Below are 25,680 nucleotides of genomic sequence, written 5' to 3'. Positions count from 1 at the left end.
AGACAATTTACAACCTTCCAGACTCAACACTGATTTCAATAGCTTCAGATCATCATCACTGCTCCCATTTTTTCGGTCAGCAAGTGCTGCTAATGGTTCTGCTGTTGCCATTTCCAGCTCTTCTAGACCCATCTTTTGTTTCTTTACTTGTCCCATTACCACTGTCCTTGCCTTGCATCATCATCCCTTTTGTCATTTAATCACTCCTGCCCTATCACACTAGACCTTCCCTTTTGTTCTTTCCTCCTCCCCCACCCACCCTTTTTGCCTGACTGTACTTGTTTAAAAACTGTTAACTCTTTCACTACTTCCAGTTCTGATGAAACGTCATCGACCTGAAATGTTAACTCTGTTTCTTTCTCCACAGATGCTGCCTGACTTGCTGGGTATTTCCAGCATTTTCAGTTTTTATTACCCACTTTTTAAACCTTTTTTTCTACCCTGCTACGTGAGAATTCATATGTTTCTACTTTTGCCTAATCTACATTTATTATTCAACACTGATTTGATTGTCCTGTCCTTGCAATACACAGATCATATTCCCTTGCTTGGTTACCCTCCTCAATTTTCCATATCAATGGTGTTTCTCAGACAGAAGTTAACAAATATTGCTTCTTTGTTCACTACTGAATTTCTTATGAGCTAAAGACTGTCTGCTTGTTCTGTGTCTTTGCAAAGACATTAGTTTTATTGGGTCATAATTTGCTGTAGCTGGGCATCTAACAGCATCTGCTGTTAGTTAGACTTGCCCTTGCATGTTTAGGTTTTTAATTTTTTTGAACGGCAAGCTGCTGAAATGCGAGCCAATAATATCGCAGCAAGGGCATCTGGGACCCGAGTGAACAGGGCAAGTAACAGGGTATCTCCTTCACCAGATTGGAGGTTTGTGACATTAACAGTGCAAGGACTGAGAAGGAAGTGTAAATTAGAGTGGGTGAATTCAATGTCAAATCAGGGACAGAACGAGAAAGAAAGGTTGGATTAAAAGAGAGAGAAAGAGAGAGACAGAAAGGAAAAGTAAAATAAAAATTAAAAATTTTACATTTTTAAAATCTCCAACAACAATTAAAACCTGAAGGAATGAGACTCCACATTTGTAATAGTTCATTTTCAGTGCCAGAGAGGTTGATTGGCAGTAATAAACACTTATTACGTCATTAAAATGGTACTTACACTTGAAATGACTTGATTTAACTTTCTGTGGTGAGTTTAGTTCATATCTACTGCGCAAATACAGCAACTTCACACCATTCAATGCAATGCAATGGTGAGGCAGGCAGTGAGATGCTGTTTTCACAAAGCTAATAATGGAGTGACATAACTCGGACAGCAACTTCTGGACATCCGCATACAACCGTGCATTTGCCCTTCACTTCAAGTTGCTACACCATTTGCGCATCAAGCACCATTAGCCTCACCATTATTTTGACAGCAAATTCTGGTATAATGACTTCTTTCCCATCTGAAAAGGATGATGTATTCACAGATGTATTCTCCAGCAGAATTTGTTATCCACTAATTACTGAAATGTCATTTGATTAAGTTTACTGTCCAAAGTGACCATTGCTTTTCATTACATTTTATATTAATAAAATAAAGCACGCCTGTATTATGATTACACTTTCCTTCTAACAGAAATTCACTTAACAAGCAAAAGCTAAAAGTTAATATTACTACAATATAGAGAGACTTCAAGACAATTTAATTAACCTTTTCCTTACACTCCACTATTCATAATTCACTCGTTCCCACAAGCTGCAAATATGCCACCTTAAATTTGATCCTTTTCCTCCCTACAGCCCTGTCGGGTTAAAATCAAAATGCTTTGCAGAGTTCCCTACTCTAACTCATTCATCCCCATGCATTCAAAACCACAAAACTACCCTCCTCTCAATCTTTCCTTTCTCCTATGTTCTTTAAGCTTACCAGCATTTCCTCAGTACCTTAAAGTAGTCTCACTGCCACTTGTGTTTATACTGAAGGTAGAGACAGCACTGCCATTAGAAGCTTGGGTGTAAGGCAATGACTTTGGTGAGCTCACTGCCACTTACTTCCAGTATTGAAGGTTGGATTTACGTTCAACAAACTGATAATGTAAAGCTGCTTTTATAATGCACTGGTGCCGTTGGCTCCTGACATTTGGGTTACCACCAACTGCGTGAGGCCCACAAGTAAACTTGCCAGATTCGCTGAAGGCAGCGGGCAGGAATACCTGGTAAAAAGAAATGAGTCTTCCGAGCCAAGGCACTAACAGGATATAAAAGCTCCTTTAATGTGATATTGTAATTGCTCAACAGACAGCTCCAGTCTCGTGGTCAGGTTATGCTGCACAGAACTACTTCAAACAGAAATAGCTCCAGTGCTCAGGAACCCGGCCCTTTTCCATTATGAAGTGAATTCCTGAGCACCAGAAGCAACACAAAAGCAGCAGCGCAGTTGTTTAATTTCAATTTGTCTCTTTGCTTTGATCTAGCAGACAGAGACTACAATAAATGGGTTTGAATTTCTGTATCGTGATTGACAGCTAGTCGCAAAATGCGTACAAAAGTTCTAAGAGTGACAGAGGCAAGATCTACCTAATTAATGTTAAGTTTGAAGTTCCTGAAAAAACTTGCACACAAATGGACTAAAAATGTTACTCACTAGCCTAAAAGATCAATATTATTTACTAAGTAGCAAAACAGCAACACATTTGAAGATAGGGTTCTTTGGGGCCTAAATTCAACATTGTTGCGCCCATTTTATGGACCTATAATGGGTGCAATGATAACCAATTTAGGAGGGCAGAGGCCTGTGTCTGATCTGCATGGGCAAACAACTAAATTGGTTGGAGCCTTTTTTTAAGGCGGCCCTGCTGCCTGAAATGATCGCAAGCCTCATTTCAATATTAAATTTGTTTCCCTAGTCAAAGCTCGTTCTTAGGATTGCCAACTCTGGTTGGAAATATTCCTGGAGGTTTCAGCACATGACCTCCCACCTCCAAACGCCATTGGTTGCCCGACATATCCAGCCTCATGAAACACTGCCTTCTCACCAATTGGAAAATGAACAGATTCTTCATTACCCAATTGGATAATTCTTGACTGCCAGTCAAACAGCCGTTTTTACCATCTCCAAGATTATTTTTCAAAACAAAAATGTTCAAAGAAAATGAAAAAAGAACACACAATACTTTTTAAATGCCCTTATGACTTTCTCCTGGATTGCTCGCAGCAATGCCCTGAGATTAACCTATAATTCCAGGACTGTCCTGGAGGGTTGGCAACCCTACTCATGCTACGCAAGCTCCAACTAATATTCCCGACCTTGAACAGCCGAACCAGAGGACCACCGGAGGCCGCTCAACAAGAAGCCCCAAAACATTTAAAATGTCGCTTTTTTTGTGGAATCAGAAGGATCAGGTGTACTTCTCCTGGCTCTGCAACACAACTGCAGGCTGCTGCCAGCCCACCCTCACCCGAGCACTCCCCCGCCCAAACTTAGCTGTGGGCCTCAGTGTGAGGCTAAACTGGCAAAGCCCCATCAGGTGAGTTGTGTTGAAGCGCCTGACTGGCAAATGCAGCTCGCCTGAATTATTATGATGAGGCCCGAGGATGAATTTAGGACAGTCCTTGGGCCTCCCAGTTCCAGCCTGCTGCCCGAATCTCGCCCAATTTCGGGCGGTAGCAAATTTAGTGGCCTTTTTTATCTACGGCAGCACATAGAGCAGGGCAATGAGATGAAGCGTGGGGCTGTGAGGCTGCTATGCTGTCTGTGGGTGGGTTCTTTTAGCCAACATTAGTACTAATATGGTGCGTACTGGAGGTAACTGCCTGTGAACAATGCTATATTTGTGACCTATGATGTTGAGGTCGTGACACTTCATTGGTGAGAAACAATTTGTGAAATCATGCAGCACGTAACCTTTGTGTGAAACTTAACCTCAGAGGTTAGAAATGTCATTCAAATCTGATTAGGTGGATTGTAATCCTTTTCCATGCCTAAACTAAATAAAATTTTGATGTTAAGTAATTCAGCTCTCTATCATGATTTCTTGTATGATTCTGGGCTGCACGGTTACAGTTTAGCGACTTTGAACGGTCTGAGAGAAACCCAGAAATTGTGTGAATGGAGGGGGATTGGGCGGATTTCTGGCGAGGACCATAATCTGGGGCGGAACCTGGATCCGCCGGATTTCTGTGCCATTGATAAAAATAAACAACACTGAATTCCATGGGAGGGTTGGGTGGGTGAGTGGATGAGTGGATGCTTCATTTGTCCACCTCTATTACGTCGCTCCAGTCGTCCCAGGAACATTCTCAGACATCCACACAGTTTCTTCCCCAGAAAATCTATAAGGTCTCCAAATGTTCTGTAATGGAACAACGTCAGTTTGACATCTTCCCTTATTCCCCAAAGTCCTAGAATGTCTACCGTAGAGATCGCTCATCAAAATCACTACTGACATCCTGTATGTCCGTGACTGTGGTGCATTGCTCCTCCTCATCCTTCTTGACCTCTCCGTTGCCTTTGATACCATTGCTCATTCTTTTTTCATCCAACACCTCTCTGCAGCAATCCGCCTCCTGGCTCCATTCTGACTTTATTCTATGATGACACTAATGTCCGCCCTTGGCTTCTCCACCCATCCCTGTATGATCACGACTGCTGTACCGCAGAGCTCCATCCTTGGTTCCCCCTCTTTGTTCAGACTCTTGCAGATGGTTTCTAGTATATATGAAATATTAATAATTTTAACAATTGCCACGGACGTGACTCAAATGAGCCACATGGTTGCTGAATGTTTATCGTGCCACCAGCCAGTCCTACTTAGATGGATGTGGTTAATACTGCACTACATTTGGTCGATGTCATTATTTTCCTAATAATTTTTGAGTTTTTATTTTACCTTTGCATTTGTTTTGTTCACAACATGTTGCACAACTGTGAAATGTTACTGCTTATGAACAAAAAGTAAAGATTGGATGCAAACAGAATTCTAAACTAATGCTGGTTGAAGTGTAGTTTATTCAAATCTAAACATAGGCTTAAACTGGTGAAAGGGTTAATTTAAACATTGATTTCCAGCTCATGCGGGTCTTCGGGGAAACAACAGATCCTACAAAATGATAAAATCAATCAGGCTTGCTCAATTATCGGTCTCAAGTTGTGTGAATAAATTCATTTTCCTTTTTGTTGCCCAAGCACGATTCTATTACTGTTGCAGAACAACATGCAAGTTTGGGCTTTAGCATAAATACTGAGAGTGCGAGGCTCATCAAGGTAGGATAGGAAGGCATATCATAGTGGTTTCTAAAACATCCCGAATATCTACATATCCTGAATAAAATGACAGAGTACACCTACACCTACAGCTACAATTGTTTCTGTGAACCTTCAACAAAAGCCCTCAAGAAAGTGAGAGTAATGATAGTTTTCATATCAATTAATAGTCTAGAATTTTATTAGCTTTAGAAAATTAAATCTGCAATTTATTCATCAAAAGCCAACAGTAGACTTGGCCACTTATGCGTGTCAAGGTCATTTAGCAAAGGAGTTTTTCTTTTCAGCCCATCTTTGTTTCTGACCCCCTCATGATTTTCTGGGCCCTTCTCCTGAAGATGGTAGGACCAATTTGACACTCCCATGCTTTTAACAGGGAGCAGCACTTGCCGGAAGACAATCATGGGAAGGTGCAGATATTCTGCCCATTTACTGTATACCTGTGATTCCCGGCAATGCACTCCTTGCCAGAGCCACTGCCTGCTGGAGGCATGGGAGTGCAGATTCTGCCCTCGAACTGGGCATAGTCAATGGGGCACGGGCACTGGCAGCCCCACCCCCCACCCAGTATCTTTTTTAAGCAGCCATTTTCTTCGATGTATAATCCTAGACAGTTACTGTTTCCAGCCTATTCAACTGTGGGGAGCATTGCAGTTCAGCTGATCGGACCCTCACCCAATATCACACACTCCAGCAGGGATCCCTGGACGGTGCTTAGTTACTGGGAGCCTTGCTCATTTCTTGCCAACTCTGTAACCCTTGGACACTAAGGCCAATTGTAGCACTCACACCACTGCTCTGGCTGAGATCAACTAACTGAGCACAAACCTAGGGCTGAACCCGAGACATTCCTGGTCAGTATAACTCAGTACCACACCACACAGCTCATTTACCCAATGAGTGATCAGGAAACTCCAGATGTCCAACCTATTGCAAATATTTTAGAAATGACAGATGAATACAAAGAGATCACAAGAAACAAGATTCCAAAGTTACTGTGTTAGTCAAGCATATACAAAATATATAAGAAATGTTATCACTCATTGGCACAACTTGTACAAACTTAGAGGAAATATATGAGCCACAGGCCCCTTTCTGTCAAGAAGGTTTTCCTGTAAGCAAAATTATTTTTAATTCTTCACTGGAGCCCTTTTTTTAATTCAAACAATTAAAATTGATCACTGATCTTTGTTGAATTTGGGGACAATGATACCTGGTTAAGGAGAGAGAAAATTACCCTGATTTTGGTTGCTGAGGTGTGTTGTCAGGATTGGGCTTAACTGTGATGGTCCCCACAGTCAAATAACCCACTAACACTCAGCATCTCACTTGGGTGAGGACTGATGATACGTATAGGGCAATACGAAACATGAGCCATCATCTTCAGGGAGAAAGCTGAAAGGATCATTTGGAGTGGAACAAATGGCCGCAAAATTGGATAGGGCATTATCAGCTCTCTACTTAACTTTAGCCAATCATCTAGCAACTAGGGTAACTGGGCTGTGACGTAAGTGTAATGTGAATGAAAGCCCTACACCGGAAATTTCCTCAAGGGCTTTTCCCGATCGGCCGCCATAACTTCAGGGAAGGATCGGCAGAAACCCTGTTTACATTCATAAGTAGCGTTTCCACCAAATTTCCATCAAAATGACAGCAATGGAACGGGACACGCCCCAAGGAAATTCCCGGTGCTAATATATATAAATATATATTAAAAAAAGTCTTGATTCCAGCATGCACCTGAGTCCCTCACACTTCAAACATCACACCACAGGTGTCACACTTTTCTACATGCAAATTTCTGTGTTACATCTGCACTTGATTAGGTGAAATATCATATTCATGAAACAGCGACAAATTACAACTGCTGTGCGATCTACCAATAGAAAGAAAGAACTTCCATTTATAAAGCACCATTCACATCCCAAAGCACTTCACCTCTAATGAATTATCTTTGAAGCTTAGATACTGTTGTTTAGTAGGCGAATATGGCAGCCGGTGAAAGCACATCTGGGTCCCACAAATAGCAATGAGATAAATAACCAATTTTTAAAAGATAAATGTTGTCCAGGACACCACGAAGCCCCCCTGCACTTCATCAAATAGTGCCATGGGATCTTTTACATCCACCTAAACAAGCAGACAGGGTCTCAGTTTAATGGTTCATCTGAAAGACAGAATCTCCAACAATGCATCACTCCCTCACTGCAGTGTCAGCTCAAATCCTGGAAGGGGAAGCTACCATTCTCTGATTCATGGTGAATGTGTTACCAATGATCAGGTCACTAGGGGAAACATAACTTCCAATCAAGAATTTCAAAAACTACTGATTGCTGGCTGCCGATTTTCAAACAGATACCAATAGCAAGGAGCAGAAGGGAAATGAATGAAATTGCTCTAAATAACTTTTGAAAATCATTTCCGCCACTGTTGTAATCTCTCACTGAGGACTTAGCACTGGAAATAATACTTGTAACCAAAGACATAAATGAATGACAAAGTTCACAAAACATGATCAGACTTATATATAGAATAGCATTTTGTGTGTTTAAAATGTCTCTAACAACATTGTCACCTGAGGCCTGTCTGTCTTTGAGCAGCCTCAGACTTGAGTTCATTGCATTTTTTAAAGTTTAGCTCAGTGGCTGCATTCTTACTTTTGAGTCAAGAACTTGAGCACATAATCTAGATTGACAGCTCAGTGCAGTACTGAGAGAATACTGTATTGTCAGACGTGCCAGCTTCTGGATGAGATGTTAAACCAAAGTCCTGTCTGTTCAGGTAGATGTAAATGATCCCATAACACTATTTGAAGAGCAGGAGTGTTCTCTCAGTGCCGTGGCCAAAATGTATCCCTCAACCAACAGAACCAAAACAGATTAACTAATCATTTATCTCATAATATTTCTAGTATTTCTCATAGTTGTCACAATTTTCATAGGGATGCCCCATCTGGTGAAAAAAAAATCAGAATTTCAGAACCAATAATTAGGCACTAGCTGAAATAATTAACAGGCACAACAACAGGGTCTGAGCCAGTCATGGCTCTAATCAAAAGTTTAGTAACTGACATATGGTGCATGGCCAAACATACCCGGAAGGTCAAATAATTCCAAATGAATATCATTTCTTGTCTACATTGAGAACAGTTCAGGATCCTTGTTACATTTCTAGACATTCATCCAAAGTTGGTGTGTCCAGTGGGAGATTACGTAGCTATGGCATTCATACTTGATAAGAATATCATTGGTACTTCACAAAGCTTATAATGCTGGTATAGAAAGCTTGAAAATACTTAAATGCAAACATGCAGGTGCAGCAAGCAGTTAGGAAGGCAAATGGTATGTTGGCCTTCATTGCAAAAGGATTTGAGTACAGGCACAAGGATGTCTTACTGCAGTTATACAGGGCCTTGGTGAGACCCACCTGGAGCATTGTGTGCAGTTTTAACGGCAATTGATACTAGCTCAATTGCTAAATTTAAATCTGAGATAGATAGCTTTTTTGCAATCAAAGGTATTAAGGGATATGGGCCAAAGGCAGGTATATGGAGTTAGATCACAGGTCAGCCATGATCTTATCAAATGGCAGAGCAGGCACGAGGGGCTACTCCTGTTCCTATGTTCCTATGTTTTGAGTTTTGGTCTCCATACGTAAGAAAGGATATACTTGCCATAGAGGGAGTGAAGCGAAGGTTCACCAGACTGATCTCTGGGATGGTAGGACTGTCGTATGAGGAGAGATTGGGTCGAGTTGGCCTGTATTCACTTGAATTTAGAAGAATGAGAGGGGATCTCATTGAAACATATAAAATTCTGACAGGGCTAGACAGACTGGATGCAGGGAGGATGTTTCCCCTGGCTGGGGGGGTCCGGAACGAGGGGTCACAGTCACAGGATACGGGGTAGGACATTTAGAACTGAGATGAAGAGAAATTTCTTCACTCAGAGGGTGGTGAACCTGTGGAATTCTCTACCACAGAAGGCTGTGGAGACCAAGTCACTGAACATATTTAAGAAGGAGATAGATAGATTTCTAGACAAAAAAGGCATCAATGGGTATGGGGAGAGAGCGGGAATATGGTACTGAGATGGAGAATCAGCCATGATCATATTGAATGGCGGAGCAGGCTCAAAGGGCTGAATGGCCTACTCTTGCTCCTATTTTCTATGTTTCTATGTAAATGGGCAAAATACTATCCTGGGCTATATTATTTGATCATTTAGAGCACTATTTAGTCAACTATTAGTCACTCTCCCATAGCAATGCATATGACCTGTCTCTGCTGCTTTGCATTTGGGGTCGATTTTGAGCACCCTTGCCTGGCGCTAACTCCTGTACCTCCCGGCTCCACATTCAGATAAGTATTTTTTAACAAACTTACCTTTTTGGCGGCCGTCTCCAGTGGTCCCTTTAAGGACCATTGGTTAGACCGCACATAGCATTCAGAAAAACGTGGTCTGTCTGTTCAGTTTGTTTAGGACAGACCAATTCTGCACAGGGAGCCCACTATTTGCATATGCAAAGGGGCTAATGTCTGTTTCAGGCATGGGCCCCAGACACCTCTTTTTCTACATCTACCAATATTGCCGGTGGCACATTTCTGGGGCGTATGTGTGCATACAAGCCTCTCACCATATTGGACTCTTTGGCGCTTGATTAACACCTGTAAAACGGGCACAGCATCAACCAATTTCTAGGCCCCTGTTCTTTTTTTTCCCCAAAATTATTTGAAGAAAAGATACTGACTAGAAAGTCCTGGAAGCTAAAGAAAAATATTCTATTCTGTTCCATAAGTACAGCTGACTGTATGGTACCAATTCATCCTGGGAAATAAGGCACACTAAACATTCTCAGACAGCACAACCCAAAATCAGCTGAGAGTCACAGCTCGAAACAAAAATATCATGTCCCAAGCTAGGCTTTTGCAGAAGCTGAGGTCTTCGAGAAAAACATTAATTAAGGCATTAAAAGACACAAAAGACAATTCAGTGGATAAGTATAATCACCCAATTGTGAAACATGTCTTATTAAAATTTTGATTAAACCTTTATTTTGGACATTAGATTCTTCAGTTACCGAGAAAAGAGGGAAGATGATAAAAAATTCAGAAAGTGTTTTGTGCAATTTTTGGGAACCTGTTGACCAGGTACCACAGTTACAGGGTGATCTACTCTCGATATATAATAGCAACTATTGTGTGACTCACTGAGACATCTTTATTATTGAAAATATCTATTACAACATTGCCTACAAGGGTAACAGGTACTGCAGGTAATTATAATGATTTTGCAATGAAATGCACATCCCATGTACTGTATTTAATATAATAGATGTAAGCATGATAAGCAAGCTTGGTGATTGTTCATCAGTACCAATGGTTATACAAAGACATTTGAAATGTGAACTGCTGAAGATAAGGGGAAAAAAGTGGACACCAGCATTACTGGCTCTGTTGATCCATAATCCAAGTAATATATGTCAAACTTTTATGACATGCCTTTTCCCAGTATTATTTGGCTTCTTAAAGACCGGGGAATTGGTGATCCCAACCCAGAACAGACGCGGTGCATGTCACTCAATATTCCACATTCTCAGACTGAATCTGCGGCTCTAATGCCATCCCACCACGGGATAGGCAGTTAAAAACAAGCAGGTTACCTACCTCCTTGGAACTAGCCCCTCTTCCTCCATCTCCGGTGTTAACCTGCAGGTGGATGAGGCACCCGCCTAAAACATGCGGGAGCTTCAGGGATTTAGCCAAATTGGAGTCTCATTGTATCAAGAGGGCCCTGATGGCATTTTAACTGGGGCCTAAATGCGGAAGCCACCTTGGCTTTCCTGCCAGCCTGTAGCAGACCGGCAGCTGGTGGCAAGTCAAAAAATGTAATTTATGTGGCCAGGAGTAGCAGGAGTGCTCCTTCGGGTCACACAAGTAAAGTAGCAGTCTCCACTGCCTTGGACTCCTCCCCTTCCTCCTGCAAGACCCTCCAAAAACCTCCGCCCCACCATTTACCTGGAAGCCGGTGGGCAACCGAGGGCCATCCAATCTTTCCCTGCAGGCAGCTGCTCGGCACCCTGTGGACTAATGCCATTTAAATAAGGCCCGGCGGTTAAAATCACCATGGCCTCTTGTTGCCACGAGTGACTCACCTCCTAACTCCCCAAAGCCTTTCCACCATCTACAAGGCACAAGTCAGGAGTGTGATGGAATACTCTCCACTTGCCTGGATGAGTGCAGCTCCGACAACACTCAAGAAGCTCGACACCATCCAGGACAAAGTCGCCCGCTTGATTGGCACCCCATCCACCACCCTAAACATTCAATCCCTTCAACCCAGCGCACGGTGGCTGCAGTGTGTACCATCCACAGGATGCACTGCAGCAACTCGCCAAGGCTTCTTCGACAGCACCTCCAAAACCCACGACCTCTACCACCTAGAAGGACAAGGGCAGCAGGCACATGGGAACAACATCACCTGCATGTTCCCCTCCAAGTCACACACCATCCCGACTTGGAAATATATCGCCGTTCCTTCAACGTCGCTGGGTCAAAATCCTGGATCTCCCTTCCTAACAGCACTGTGGGAGAACCTTCACTACACGGACTGCAGCGGTTCAAGAAGGCAGCTCACCACCTCCTTCTCAGGAGCAATTAGGGATGGGCAATAAATGCCGGCCTCGCCAGCGACGCCCACATCCCATGAACGAATAAAAAAAAAGTAGCAAATTAACTCACCAGTATGATTTCCCGCTGGAAACCCACTCCGAGTTAAAATCCGCTCCTACCTTTCCAAAACTGCTCAGAGATTAAATGAATATCATGATTATCAACAAAACAAATAGAGGCCTATTTTTAGATCACCAGGTGTTGCAGCATTTTGACAGTAATAGTATTTTCTGACAAAACGCACATTAATTCACTCATGATATAACTGATCAAAAGGTTGAAATTTTTTGCTTGATCTTTGCAAACGACCCTGGTTTAGAGTGGTTTTCATGGCATGAGGAGGAAAATGTCAGCTTGAACTAAAGTTATGTGTTACGTTTCTTAAAATTCTTGTTAAAGAAACTTATTTTTAAAAAGTATCAACCATAATGTCGACAAACATGGAGTTGCCTTGGCAATAATTGCCAATAAATAAACTTTCAAAAATTTAAAAAGGTACTTGAGAAATGGTGCAAGAAAAATGAAATGTCTCAAAATGCCATACAGAATAAAAAAGGAACCAAGCAAGCCAGATAATGGCAATGTAATGCCAAAGAAACAGCTGATCTGAGCATCTGAAGGTGATACAAATTTGCCATTTATTAGGCAAGGGAGGCAACAGTTTGCAATTTTAAGGATGTAGTTGCAGTGCAAATTTAGTCTTGCTGCCACTTTACACCAACACTGAATTTGTAGTATCAATCCAGAGTCAGATTCTGAACTGACTCCAGAGCAAAACAGAGTGCGATTCCCCTGGAGGAGGGTGTCTAACACTGCAAGGAGTGTAAATCCAATGTGGTGTCAAATCTGGCTTACTAAATGCTCAGGGGGTCCGTTAGGCTACTGGAACATTTTAAAACCACCTGCCTTTAATTTAAATATTTAGAGGCTCTCTAAGTTGTTAACTCTTGGCAAGCACAAAGATCGCCCTTGGGCAGGACAGTTAGGGCTCCAGCCAAGCAGGAGTCAAACAATATAAACAAGGTCCCTCCTGACTGGAGCCCAAATTGCAGCAACTGGTCTCAGACTGCTATGTGAATACATCAGACGTTACTGGCTGTGGTTTCTCCATGACGGTCCATCGGAAAGTTTGAATGGACCAGCAAAGCAAAAACGATATGGAGATGTCAGTCTACCCAAAATTGCAGTATGCGACATCCAGTGCCATCACCAGCATCCATTTATGTTCCCCTCTGGCAGCAGCTCTATATTATGACTGCAGCATAAGATTATTTGTCTGTCAGACATTTATGTACATATTACATTATCACCTTGCCCAGTTTATCATCACTGTGATCAAAACTTGTTTACTATTTAAAAGTTGCGATAACTTAATGCTATTGCACTTCATATTAAAGGTGCTCAATAAGGATGACATAGCTTCATAAAATAACTTTAAAAAAAATTATGAACAGTTGATTCATCAGAGTGGCTTTAATGTGATTAATCTGGTTCTCTAGACCATTAAACCAGATAATTTGATCCATTGCTTGACAATAGCATTGTCATGGAGCAGGCTTGAGGGGCTGAATAGCCTACTCCTGCTCCTATTTCTTATGCCTGTCTTGACTTTCTTTGGATGGCTGGTTTAATGACAGCTACTAGATCCTGAAAGCCCTGAATCACACCAGTTGCCATGGTCTGAAAGCCACAATGAATGTTGTGCTTTATTCTGTCCACAAATGCCTCCAGAGCTGCAGTCTGTTTTTGTGGAGGTGGAGGTACCAACTGGTCACTGGCCACTTCTTAACTCAGGATCTACTGCAGATTCCAGTGAAACTGTCACTTGCTCCATTGGTGCCTGCACAAAGCCCCCATGATGCTGCTGCAAAGCACAGCTGTATGCTGAAGAGTCACAGCTATCAGTTGTTGCACATCCTCCAAGATTGACCTCAGGGCCTGCACGTAAGTGCAATGTTCCTTGAATATTTGTTTTTTCAGGTGAGTACCCATCAGTTCTGGGTCCCAGGACACCAAAGCCCTTGGCAGCCTTCTGGTGCCCATGGTGGGCAAGAAAGAAAGGGAAGTGTTAGATTTCCTGCCCTTGTAAGGTCATTGAATTTTTTTTTCGGCACTGTTCTGCAATCCTGGAAGTTGGCACTCAATGCTAGTGTCACTTCTCCCCAGGTGGCATGAGTTATATTTCTGGGTAGTTTTGGTGGTACCCACACCCAAGAGTCTGTGTCTCCTACCTTCTCTCTCTTCCGGGGATGGGGGGGGGGGGGGTAGGGGTGGGCTTAGAAATGTGCAGCTGAAAAATTCTGGGTTCTTCTCCGCCATGGGGCCATGCCCTGCTGCCCTCTTGGTCCAGGCTTCCTTGAGTGGTCATAATTCTCGAAAAGTTTGATTCAAAAAAAGTGACAAGACATGCAGTGAATTTATCGGAGAGTGAAGTTAAAGAGCCGAGCACTGTCCCTTGCTTATCTGTTTGTCTCCCAGTCTATCACTGAAGTGTACAGGCTGAATTGTATTTTTTAAAGGCTGCATATCAGTTTCCATGCAGTTCAGTCATTTAAACCAGCTTTACATAATTTTTACACCAATGACTAACATTGGAGTAAAGTGCTTGCTTTTTACACTGTGCTTTGAACGTTGTTTAAATGTAACTTTCTAACACATGTCCAAGGGCAGGAACTGAAATGATAGAAAAGTGATCTACTCCAGATCTCACAACCATATTCACAGTCGGCATCAACTGAAATACACAACAAGCACATTGCACTAACCAACTATTCAACTCTTTCTCTGAAAGGACAATGGCTGTCATTACAGGAAAAAGCAAGGAAATGGGATTAGAAATGGCGGCTCCAGTTGACGAGCTAGCACTGGCACGGGTACAATGGCCTCAGTGATCTCCTTCCATGCTGTAACTCACATATTACATTACACAGAGCCTACAGCACAGAAACAGGCCATTCGGCCCAACTGGTCTATGCCACCGTTAATGCTCCACACAAGCTTCTTCCCACCCCTGTTCATCTAACCCCATCAGCATATCCTTCTATTCCTTTCTACCTCATGTGCATATCTAGCTTCCCCTTGAATGCATCTATGCTAGTCACCTCAACTACCCCTTGAGGTAGTGAGTAATCATAACTTCTATAATTCTCTGATATTCAAGAGCAAAATGTAAGCCCCTCTCTCAAGCTTTGTTTCATGCTGTTAAACTCCATCCTTAATTCAGACATTACTGGTTAGAAATTGATGTGGCTGCAGTGTGCACCATCCACAGGATGCACTGCAGCAACTCGTCAAGGCTTCTTCGACAGCACCTCCCAAACCCGCGACCTCTACCACCTAGAAGGACAAGAGCTGCAGGCGCATGGGAACAACACCACCTGCACGTTCCCCTCCAAGTCACACACCATCCCGACTTGGAAATATATCACCGTTCCTTCATTGTCGCTGGGTCAAAATCCTGGAACTCCCTTCCTAACAGCACTGTGGGAGAACCGTCACCACACGGACTGCAGCGGTTCAAGAAGGCGGCTCACCACCACCTTCTCGAGGGCAATTAGGGATGGGCAATAAATGCCGGCCTTGCCAGCGACGCCCACATCCTGTGAACTAATTTTTAAAAAATTGATTGATCATTCCAGCGACCCAGCTCTCGATTGGTCTTTTATTAAAGAGGTGCTGAATACGGTCAAAAATGAATTGCAATCTAAAAAATAGTGGAAACATTACTATTTTACATAAGATTATAAGAAATAGGAGCAGGAGTAGGCCATGCGGCCCCTCAAGCCTGCTGCACCATTCAATAAGATCATGGCTGATCTTTTACCTCAACTTCACTTTCCCGCCCGATCCCCATATCCCTTGATTCTCCTAGAGTCGAAAAATCTATCGATCTCAGCCTTGAATATACTCAACGACTCAGCATCCACAGCCCTCTGGGGTAGAGAATTCCAAAGATTCACAACCCTCTGTGTGAAGAAATTCCTCCTCATCTCAGTCCTAAATGTCCGACCCCTTATCCTGAGACTATGTCCCCTAGTTCTAGACTCTCCAACCAGGGGAAACATCCTCTCAGCATGTACCCGGTCAAGCCCTCTTACAACCTTATATGTTTCAATGAAATCATCTCTCATTCTTCAAAACTCCAGAGAGTATAGGCCCATTCTACTCAATCTCTCCTCATAGGACAACCCTTTTATCCCAGGAATCAATCTAGTGAATCTTTGTTGCACCGCCACTAAGGCAAGTATATCCTTCCTTAGGTAAGGAGACCAAAACTGTACACAGTACTCCAGGTGTGGTCTCACCAATGCCCTGTCCAATTGCAGCAAGACTTCCTTACTCTTGTACTCCAACCATCTTGCAATAAAGGTCAACATATCATTTGCCTTCCTACTTGCCTGCTGTACCTGCATGTTAACTTTCTGTGCTTCGTGTACGATACCCAAATCTTTCTAAACACCAACATTTAATAGTTTCTCACCATTTAAAAAAATTCAGTTTTTCTATTTTTCCTACCAAAGTGAATAACTTCACATTTCCCCACATTATATTCCATCTGCCACCTTCTTGCCCATTCACTTAACCTGTCCATATCCCTTTGCAGCTTCATAGCTGTCCTCCTCACAGCTTACTTTCCCACCTACCTTTGTATCATCAGCAAACTTGGATCCATTACATTTGGTCCCTTCATCTAAAATCATTAATATAGATTGTAAATAGCTGAGGCCCAAGCTCCGATCCCTGCGGCACCCCATTAGTTACAACCTGCCAACCTGAAAATGACTCGTTTATTCCTACTCTCTGTTTTCTGTCCGTTAACCAATCCCCAATCCCATGAGCCCTTATCTTATGTAACAACCTCTTATGTGGCATCTTATTGAATGCCTTTTGAAAATCCAAATATACTACATCCACTGGTTCCCCCTTATCTACCCTGCTAGTTACACTTTCAAAAAACTCTATTAGATTTGTCAAACACAATTTCCCTTTCATGAAGCCATGTTGACTCTGCCTAATCATATTGTGATCTTCTAAGTGCCCTGTTACTACGTCCTTAATAGTAGATTCTAGCATTTTCCCGACTACTGACATCAGGCTAACTGGCCCATAGTTCCCTGTTTTCTTTCTCCCTCTTTTCTTGAATAGTAGGGTTACATTTGCCAACTTCCAATCCAAGGGGACCATTCTAGAACCTAGGGAACTCTGGAAGATCAAAACCAATGCATCCACTATCTCTGCAGCCACCTCTTTTAAAACCTTAGGTTGTAGGCCATCAAGTCCAGGGAATTTGTTGGCTTTTAGTCCCATTAATTGTTCTAATACTTTTTCTTTACTAATCTTAATTACCTTAAGTTCCTCCCTCTCATTCGACCCTTGGTTCCCCATTATTTCTGGAACATTCTGAGAACAATCTATGTATAAATTCCAGTGGATTACCATTTTTGGATCTTACCAGTACCATTGTCTTTTGCCTTCTCACCCTCACTTCAAAATCATCCAGGCCTACTATTTTATCCTCAGCAATAAATTTTGAATTGTACCATCTAGTTAGCCATTCATATTGTCCAACCAAACTATCTCAATTAACCAATTAGGCTTTTAATATTTCTATTTTGTTCATAGCAAAAACTATTCTTTGGATTTCTCTTACTGCTTTATACTTTTTATTGTCTTCCTACACTTGCTTATGCTCACTTTCCGAGTTATGCTCAACTGCTTTTGTATAACTCCTGGTCCTCACTGCATCTGATTCTTTATGTCTTTTAATATCATTCTTATAAGCCTTTTAAGGTGAAGGGTAGAGGTTAAGACTCTTTGAACATTGTGAATTCAAAACTTTTTGGACCTTCGGACAATACATTTGAAGAAAGGGTTAACTTTGCCCCTTTGGACATTACATTTGGACATTATAAATTTAAAACTGCAAAGGCAGCAATGTGCAGAAACTTTGAGAAGCTTCGGTTTTCAACAACAGCCGATAAGAATGAAAGCAAGAATGTGCAGAAGCTTCAAACAGACCTTTGGTTCTCAAAACAACTGACTTGAAAAAACAATGCTGAGACAGTTAGAAATCCTTGGGAAAGATAACTAAAACTATTGCTCCTGGGTTCACACAGACAAGAGGGTACAGCAGGTTTCACACGGTTTTGAGTGGCCCAGCCAACCGTCCATCATTAATGCATCAGTGGGTGAGTGGCCAAAATGGGTCTTGTCTTAACTTTTACTCACACCCCAACTGGCAAAAATCATATAAAGATGAGACACTGTGGCAGATTCTTTACTGCAGTCAGAGGAACTTGAAGAAGCTTCGTCTACAGGAAGGACATCCAAGAGCTATGAGAGTTGATCACTCTTCTATCTTGATGCTGAAATCCTTGATTTAAGGTTGTATGTATTGTTTGATTTGCTTGATGCTTATGTGAATTGTCTAAATCATTAAATAATCATTTTGATTAATGAACCTACTGCGTACATGTGACTTTCTTTGACTGACTATTGTCCAGGTTCATGAATCACTGGAACATCTGTATCCCTACAATGGTTTTTGATCTCCTTGTATCCCATTCTGGTCTTCTTGCTATTGTTCTCCTTTATTTCAGAGTTCACTCTTTTTTCTAGATCACTTAATATAGTCTTTCCTTCTGAAGTCTTAAATATATCTCAGGTTTTTGCCTTTATTTTTGTTTCAAATCCAGCTACAAAATGATCACTACAATTCAATTGTTCAACCACTTCGAGATTACTACTCACTTCTGGTGGACTACTAAATATTACATTTAATATAGCATTCCTATTAGTGCCCTTCTTCATGTACTGTATTAAGATGCAGTTATTTGTTGCTTCTATAAAACTGCTTGCACTTTCACCCTTCCTTTGTTATTGTCCTTGGTTTGTTCACTTTACCTCAGAGGTATTGAAATTCAATCATGATTGTCACATTATGATTTCCTGTAGTCTTTCTTGTTTGCCTAAAAAAAAAAATCACTATTGTTCTTCTTCAACTGGTAATCAATAAAAGTTGGCCTCTCTGTTATTATTTTCTGCCATATTGCTTCTGATTTTTTTTCCCTTTGTCTTTGTATCCATTCTCCTAACAGTTGTTATAATCTGCCTCACCAATTATGCTACTCTGCAAAGTATTTGATGCCCACTTAGCTCCATTTCTTGGTCATTGGCTGTTCACAGCAATATTTTGTAATGCCAAAATAACAGAATTTAAACTTACCTACTGTACCTTTATATTCCTTCTTTAGTTTCTCACTCTTATGTTCAAGTTATTATCCGTCCATATGTAATAGCATTGCTGGCTTATATCTCATCCTCAGTATCTGGGAACAATGGGAAGGGGGTGGGATCCAGGGTCTGACAGGTGTCTCAAGTTCGAGCAATTCTTTGAGGAGTGGCTCCAGTGGACCAGAAGCGCTGAGAAGGGGATGGGGGCTCTAGAACACTGCAGAGCACTGGGGTAGCTTCTGGGATCTGGATTCATTTGGAGTGGGGTTCTTGGAAATAGGATAATTGGGGACAGAAGTCCTCGGATATCAGAGTATTGATAATAATTCTGCCATCCCAGCTTTAAGGATTGGCATTCTGCAGAAAAGTGCACTGAGGCCCAGTGCCCATTTCAAATGAGTGAACAGTATATGAAAAGTTGAGCGACAGTAGACCACAGGGAATTCATCATAGGACCCACTTAAACAAATGAAAATAAATTTGGATCCTTTAATAAACCCAACACTCACTTACAGCATGGTCTCAAAAATGCTGCAAATTCTTCCCTTTATGTCAACAAAAGAAATCGCAAGTGCTAATAACTTAGGCTGTCTAATTGTGAAGTAAATTTGAACAGCTCATAACAGAAAAGGAACAGTTGTTAATGAAACTGAAATAAAGAATTCAATTACCTGTTTATTTCAAAGTCTTTTGCAAAATCAAAGAAACTCTCAAATCCTCACCACATACACCTTTCCACTTCAACTCAAAGAAATTACTGATGCTTACTGGGAAATTCTGCAAACTGCACATGCTCAGAATACACAAATGTGATTGGTAACTTGCTTCAACTGTTCAAAGTCGATGCATTAGGAATAGACTGAGGCCTTGAAGTAAAAGCTTCATTGAAGGTGTGAAAAGACACAAAAGACAATTCAATGAGTACATGAAATTATGTTATTGCAAATCCGTAATTTTTGATGTTTTGTTACATTTAAAATCTTATTTTAGACAATAGAAATTTCAGTTACTGAGAAAAAAACAGTGGCTGATTATTTTTTCTAAAAAAAAATTGAGTAATTTGATTGATTTACTTTTTTTTATTATTATTGGTAGCATCTTCTGACTGGTCCTTCAGGGTTGGTTCTTTCATAAGTTCTTAGTAGTTTTTCATTGGCAGATTTATAGCTGCTTTCCTCATTTTTGTCATGGTTTTTCCTTACCTCTTCTGTTCTGATTTGCTGCTGTTTTACTTTAAACCAATCAACCAAATGTAATGGCAAAAGACTGACACGGCCAAATGATTGACATTAGACAATTTGGTCCACGTCGGTGCAATAGTGAGGGAGTGCTGAATCATAGGAGGTGCTGTCTTTTGAATGAGATGTTAAACCAAGGTCCCATCTGTCTATTCAGTTGGATGTAAAGAATCTGATGCCACTATTTGAAGAAGAGCAGTGAGTTCTCCCTGTGTCCTGGCCAACATTCCCTCAACCAATACCACCAAAAAAATTAATTAATTGGTCATCCGCCTCATTTGCTGCTGGTGAGGCCTTGTGTGCAATAGGCTGCCGTATTTCTCAAAATAACAAAAATGACCGGACATCAAAAGTAATTCATTGGATGTGAGACATCCTGAGATTGTGATAAGGAGCTCCATAAATAGAAGTTTATTTCACATCGATCGGAAGTTCATGTATTTTAAAACTCTCCTTGAGGTGTTCAAACTAAGAGCCTGCTATCTTTGAGGGAGCTTCTTATAGAATGAATCAGTAGAAAATTCTGGTTGGCAGACAAGAATTTCAACCAGCAGCAGCAGTTTTAAAAAATATTTTAATAGTTTTTGTAAATGATATTTTTTAAAATCGTTCATGGGATGTGGGCGTCGCTGGCGAGGCCGGCATTTATTGCCCATCCCTAATTGCCCTTGAGAAGGTGATGGTGAGCCACCTTCTTGAACCGCTGCAGTCCGTGTGGTGAAGGGTCTCCCACAGTGCTGTTAGGAAGGGAGTTCCAGGATTTTGACCCAGCGACGATGAAGGAACGGCGATATATTTCCAAGTCGGGATGGTGTGTGACTTGGAGGGGAATGTGCAGGTGGTGGTGTTCCCATGTGCCTGCTACCCTTGTCCTTCTAGGTGGTAGAGGTCGTGGGTTTTGGAGGTGCTGTCGAAGAAGCCTTGGTGAGTTGCTGCAGTGCATCCTGTGGATGGTAGACACTGCAGTCACTGTGCACCGGTGGTGAAGGGAGTGAATGTTTAGGGTGGTGGATGGGGTGCCAATCAAGCGGGCTGCTTTCTCCTGGATGGAGCTTCTTGAGTGTTGTTGGAGCTGCACTCATCCAGGCAAGTGGAGAGTATTCCATCACACTCCTGACTTGTGCCTTGTAGATGGTGGAAAGGCTTTGGGGAGTCAGGAGTTAAGTCACTCGCTGCAGAATACCCAGCCTCTGACCTGCTCTCGTAGCCACAGTATTTATATGGCTGGTCCAGTTAAGTTTCTGGTCAATGGTGACCTCCAGGAAGTTGATGGTGGGGGATTCAGCAATGGTAATGCCGTTGAATGTCAAGGGGAGGTGGTTAGAGTCTCTCTTGTTGGAGATGGTCATTGCCTGGCACTTGTCTGGTGCGAATGTTACTTGCCACTTATGAGCCCAAGCCTGGATGTTGTCCAGGTCTTGCTGCATGTGAGCTCGGACTGCTTCATTATTTGAGGGGTTGCGAATGGAACTGAACACTGTGCAGTCATCAGCGAACATCCCCATTTCTGACCTTATGATGGAGGGAAGGTCATTGATGAAGCAGCTGAAGATGTTTGGGCCCAGGACTCTGCCCTGAGGAACTCCTGCAGCAATGCCCTGGGGCTGAGATGATTGGCCTCCAACAACCTTTACTATCTTCCTTTGTGCGAGGTATGACTCCAGCCACTGGAGAGTTTTCCCCTTGATTCCCATTGACTTCAATTTTACTAGGGCTCCTTGGTGCCACATTCGGCCAAATGCTGCCTTGATGTCAAGGGCAGTCACTCTCACCTCACCTCTGGAATTCAGCTCTTTTGTCCATGTTTGGACCAAGGCTGTAATGAGGTCTGGAGCCGAGTGGTCCTGGCGGAACCCAAACTGAGCATCGGTGAGCAGGTTATTGGTGAGTAAGTGCCGCTTGATAGCACCGTTGATGACACCTTCCATCACTTTGCTGATGATTGAGAGTAAACTGATGGGGCGGTAATTGGCTGGATTGGATTTGTCCTGCTTTATGTGGACAGGACATACCTGGGCAATTTTCCACATTGTCGGGTAGATGCCAGTGTTGCAGCTATACTGGAACAGCTTGGCTAGAGGCGCAGCTAGTTCTGGAGCACAAGTCTTCAGCATTACAGCCGGGATGTTGTTGGGGCCCATAGCCTTTGCTGTATCCAGTGCACACATCCGTTTCTTGATATCACATGGAGTGAATCGAATTGGCTGAAGACTGGCTTCTGTGATGGTGGGGATATCGGGAGGAGGCCAAGATGGATCATCCACTCGGCACTTCTGGCTAAAGATGGTTGCAAACGCTTCAGCCTTGTCTTTTGCACTCACGTGCTGGACTCTGCCATCATTGAGGATGGGGATGTTTACAGAGCCTCCTCCTCCCGTTAGTTGTTTAATTGTCCACCACCATTCACGATTGGATGTGGCTGGACTGCAGAGCTTTGATCTGATCCGTTGGTTGTGGAATCACTTAGCTCTGTCTACAGCATGTTGCTTCTGCTGTTTAGCATGCATGTAGTCCTGAGTTGTAGCTTCACCAGGTTGGCACCTCATTTTTAGGTACGCCTGGTGCTGCTCCTGGCATGCACTTCTACGCTCCTCATTGAATCAGGGTTGATCCCCTGCATTGTTGGTAATGGTAGAGTGAGGAATATGCCGGGCCATGAGGTTACAGATTGTGCTGGAATACAATTCTGCTGCTGCTGATGGCCGACAGCGCCTCATGGATGCCCAGTGTTGAGCTGCTAGATCTGTTCTGAATCTATCCCATTTAGCACGGTGGTAGTGCCACACAACACGTTGGATGGTGTCCTCAGTGTGAAGACGGGACTTCTTCTCCATGAGGACTCTGCGGTGGTCACTCCTACCAATACTGTCATGGACAGATGCATTTGCGACAGGTAGATTGGTGAGGACGAGGTCAAGTAAGTTTTTCCCTCGTGTTGGTTCGCTCACCACCTGCCACAGGCCCAGTCTGGCAGCTTTGTCCTTCAGGACTCAGCCAGCTCGGTCAGTAGTGGTGCTACCGAGCCACTCTTGGTGATGGACATTGAAGTCCCACACCCAGAGTACATTCTATGCCCTTGCTTTCCTCAGTGCTTCCTCCAAGTGGTGTTCAACATGGAAGAGGACTGATTCATCAGCTGAGGGAGGGCCGTTGGTGGTAATCAGCAGGAGGTTTCCTTGCCCATGTTTGACCTGATGCCATGAGATTTTATGGGGTCCAGAGTCAATGTTGAGGACTCCCAGGGCCACTCCCTCCTGACGGTGGGACAGGACATACCCAGGGATGGTGATGGAAGAGTCTGGGACGTTGGTTGAAAGGTATGATTCTGTGAGTATGGCTATGTCAGGCTGTTGCTTGACTCGTCTGTGGGACAGCTCTCCCAATTTTGGCACAAGTCCCCAGATGTTAGTGAGGAGGACTTTGCTGGGTCGACTGGGTTTGGTTTGCCTTTGTCGTGTCCGGTGCCTAGTGGTCCGATGCCAGGTGGTCCGTCCAGTTTTATTCTTATTATGACTTTTTTTAGCGAGATTTTAAAACTGAGTGGCTTGCTAGGCCATTTCAGATTATAATATTTTAACTCTTTAAAAAGAGGCTGTTTTGGCTTATATGCTGTTAAATTATGTTTCAGTTTAGAATTACAATTAATGATTCTGTGCAATGCTCTGCCTGTGCTATCTGTCTGCGCCTCTTATATAGATAACTCTGTCTCTTGTCTTTGCACCAGGGATGGTGCTTGAGCCCGGAATAATCCATTGTTTTGACATACTGCTGAAGTTCCATTAGTTTTCCAGTTTGTGAGTGCTTTCAGTGTCTTGTCTGAGTGGAGCATTACTATAAATTAATTCACACCTAAACCACCTGGGGTTTCTTCGAGAATGCCAGTTATTTACACGTTGTCTAATGTAACTTTTATTTTGAGTTTGGCTTTAGAAATTGGAAAAAAAATGTTGAGCATTGACAATCTAAAGCAATGGGCCTGCATTATCTAATTTCACAGCTTGCCTCACACCTATTCCATACTATTTGTTACAATCAATGCCACCATACCACCTTTGTCTTTTTGTGTTATCATTTTCAAATGATTTTCTTTGGCATAAAATAAGATAAATTATAAGACATACTGCTCTAAATTGCAAACTGTGTCAATTTAGGTTAGAATTATTTCACGTTTTGCTCAATGTATGAAGTAGTCATGTTAATTCACAACAGTTACTACCTGCTTTAGCCAAAAGATGCAGATTCTCCTGGTTCTTTGAAGATTTTGAAAAACATTTTTCTAATTTAGAACTGCATGCACACATCAACATTTTAAAAAAATAATGAAGAATGGAAATCTATCAAATATTTGAAAAGCTTTCTTAGCAAGGAATAATAGACTCAATTTTTGGACTATTGGGTGTTAAGATGCTTCAGATAGTTGTGCAATAGTAACTACTGCTGAGCTGTTTACAGAATGTTTTTCAGTTCTATGTGGTTTTACTTCACTGCCAACAGTCAAACAAGCCATTCATTCTGCAAAGACCAGCAGTAATCACTGTTAAACAGATCAACAAACAGGAAAAGAAGCCCTTGACTGCTATAAGCAATGGAGCCAAAAGTGACATCAGAGCTGATAGAAAAATGGTACTAAACAATCCCAGAAGTTGTGCTTTACAGAGACAGAGCAGGAGATAAGGGTAGTAGTGGAAAAGGCAATTTGGTGTAGTGCACCCACCTTCAGCACAAGAGTGAATCCACCCAGTCGCAGAAGAGGGATGGAACTCTTGGAGGAGTTGGTCAGCAGTTGAACACAATCTCTAGAGGATCTGGCAAGGAATCATAAAAAGATTCAGTGATGTGAAGTAAACCATAGTGGAAAAGATAGCAACCAATAATTGGGGGGAGATCTACAAACCTGAAGGAGTTGACAGCAAGATTGCTGAGAGTCACCAGACCCCTTCATTCTAGAGAATATTAAGAGTGAGTGTGAAAGGAGCTGACTCAGAAGCATCAATAATCTGGCACTAGCTGTAAGTTTCCAAAACTCTATGGGAACAGAAATTGTGACAAAGAACTGGACGGTGAAAAATGTTACCCCTGTATTGAAGAAAAGGGAAATAAACAAGCCAGGAAATTGTAATCCTTTGTAAAACATTATCCTTACTCTGGTAGTGGATGAAATTAGTGAGTAATTAGAAAGGAATGGGCTAATCAAGAACAGTCAGTGTGGATTTGTAAAGGACAGGTCACACTTGACTATTTTTTTTTAAATCCCTGAGTGTATAAACAAAGGAAATG

Source organism: Heptranchias perlo, chromosome 2 (genome assembly GCF_035084215.1).
Source record: "Heptranchias perlo isolate sHepPer1 chromosome 2, sHepPer1.hap1, whole genome shotgun sequence".
NCBI classification, from domain to species: domain Eukaryota; kingdom Metazoa; phylum Chordata; class Chondrichthyes; order Hexanchiformes; family Hexanchidae; genus Heptranchias; species Heptranchias perlo.
Note: the sequence above shows the minus strand (reverse complement) of the source record.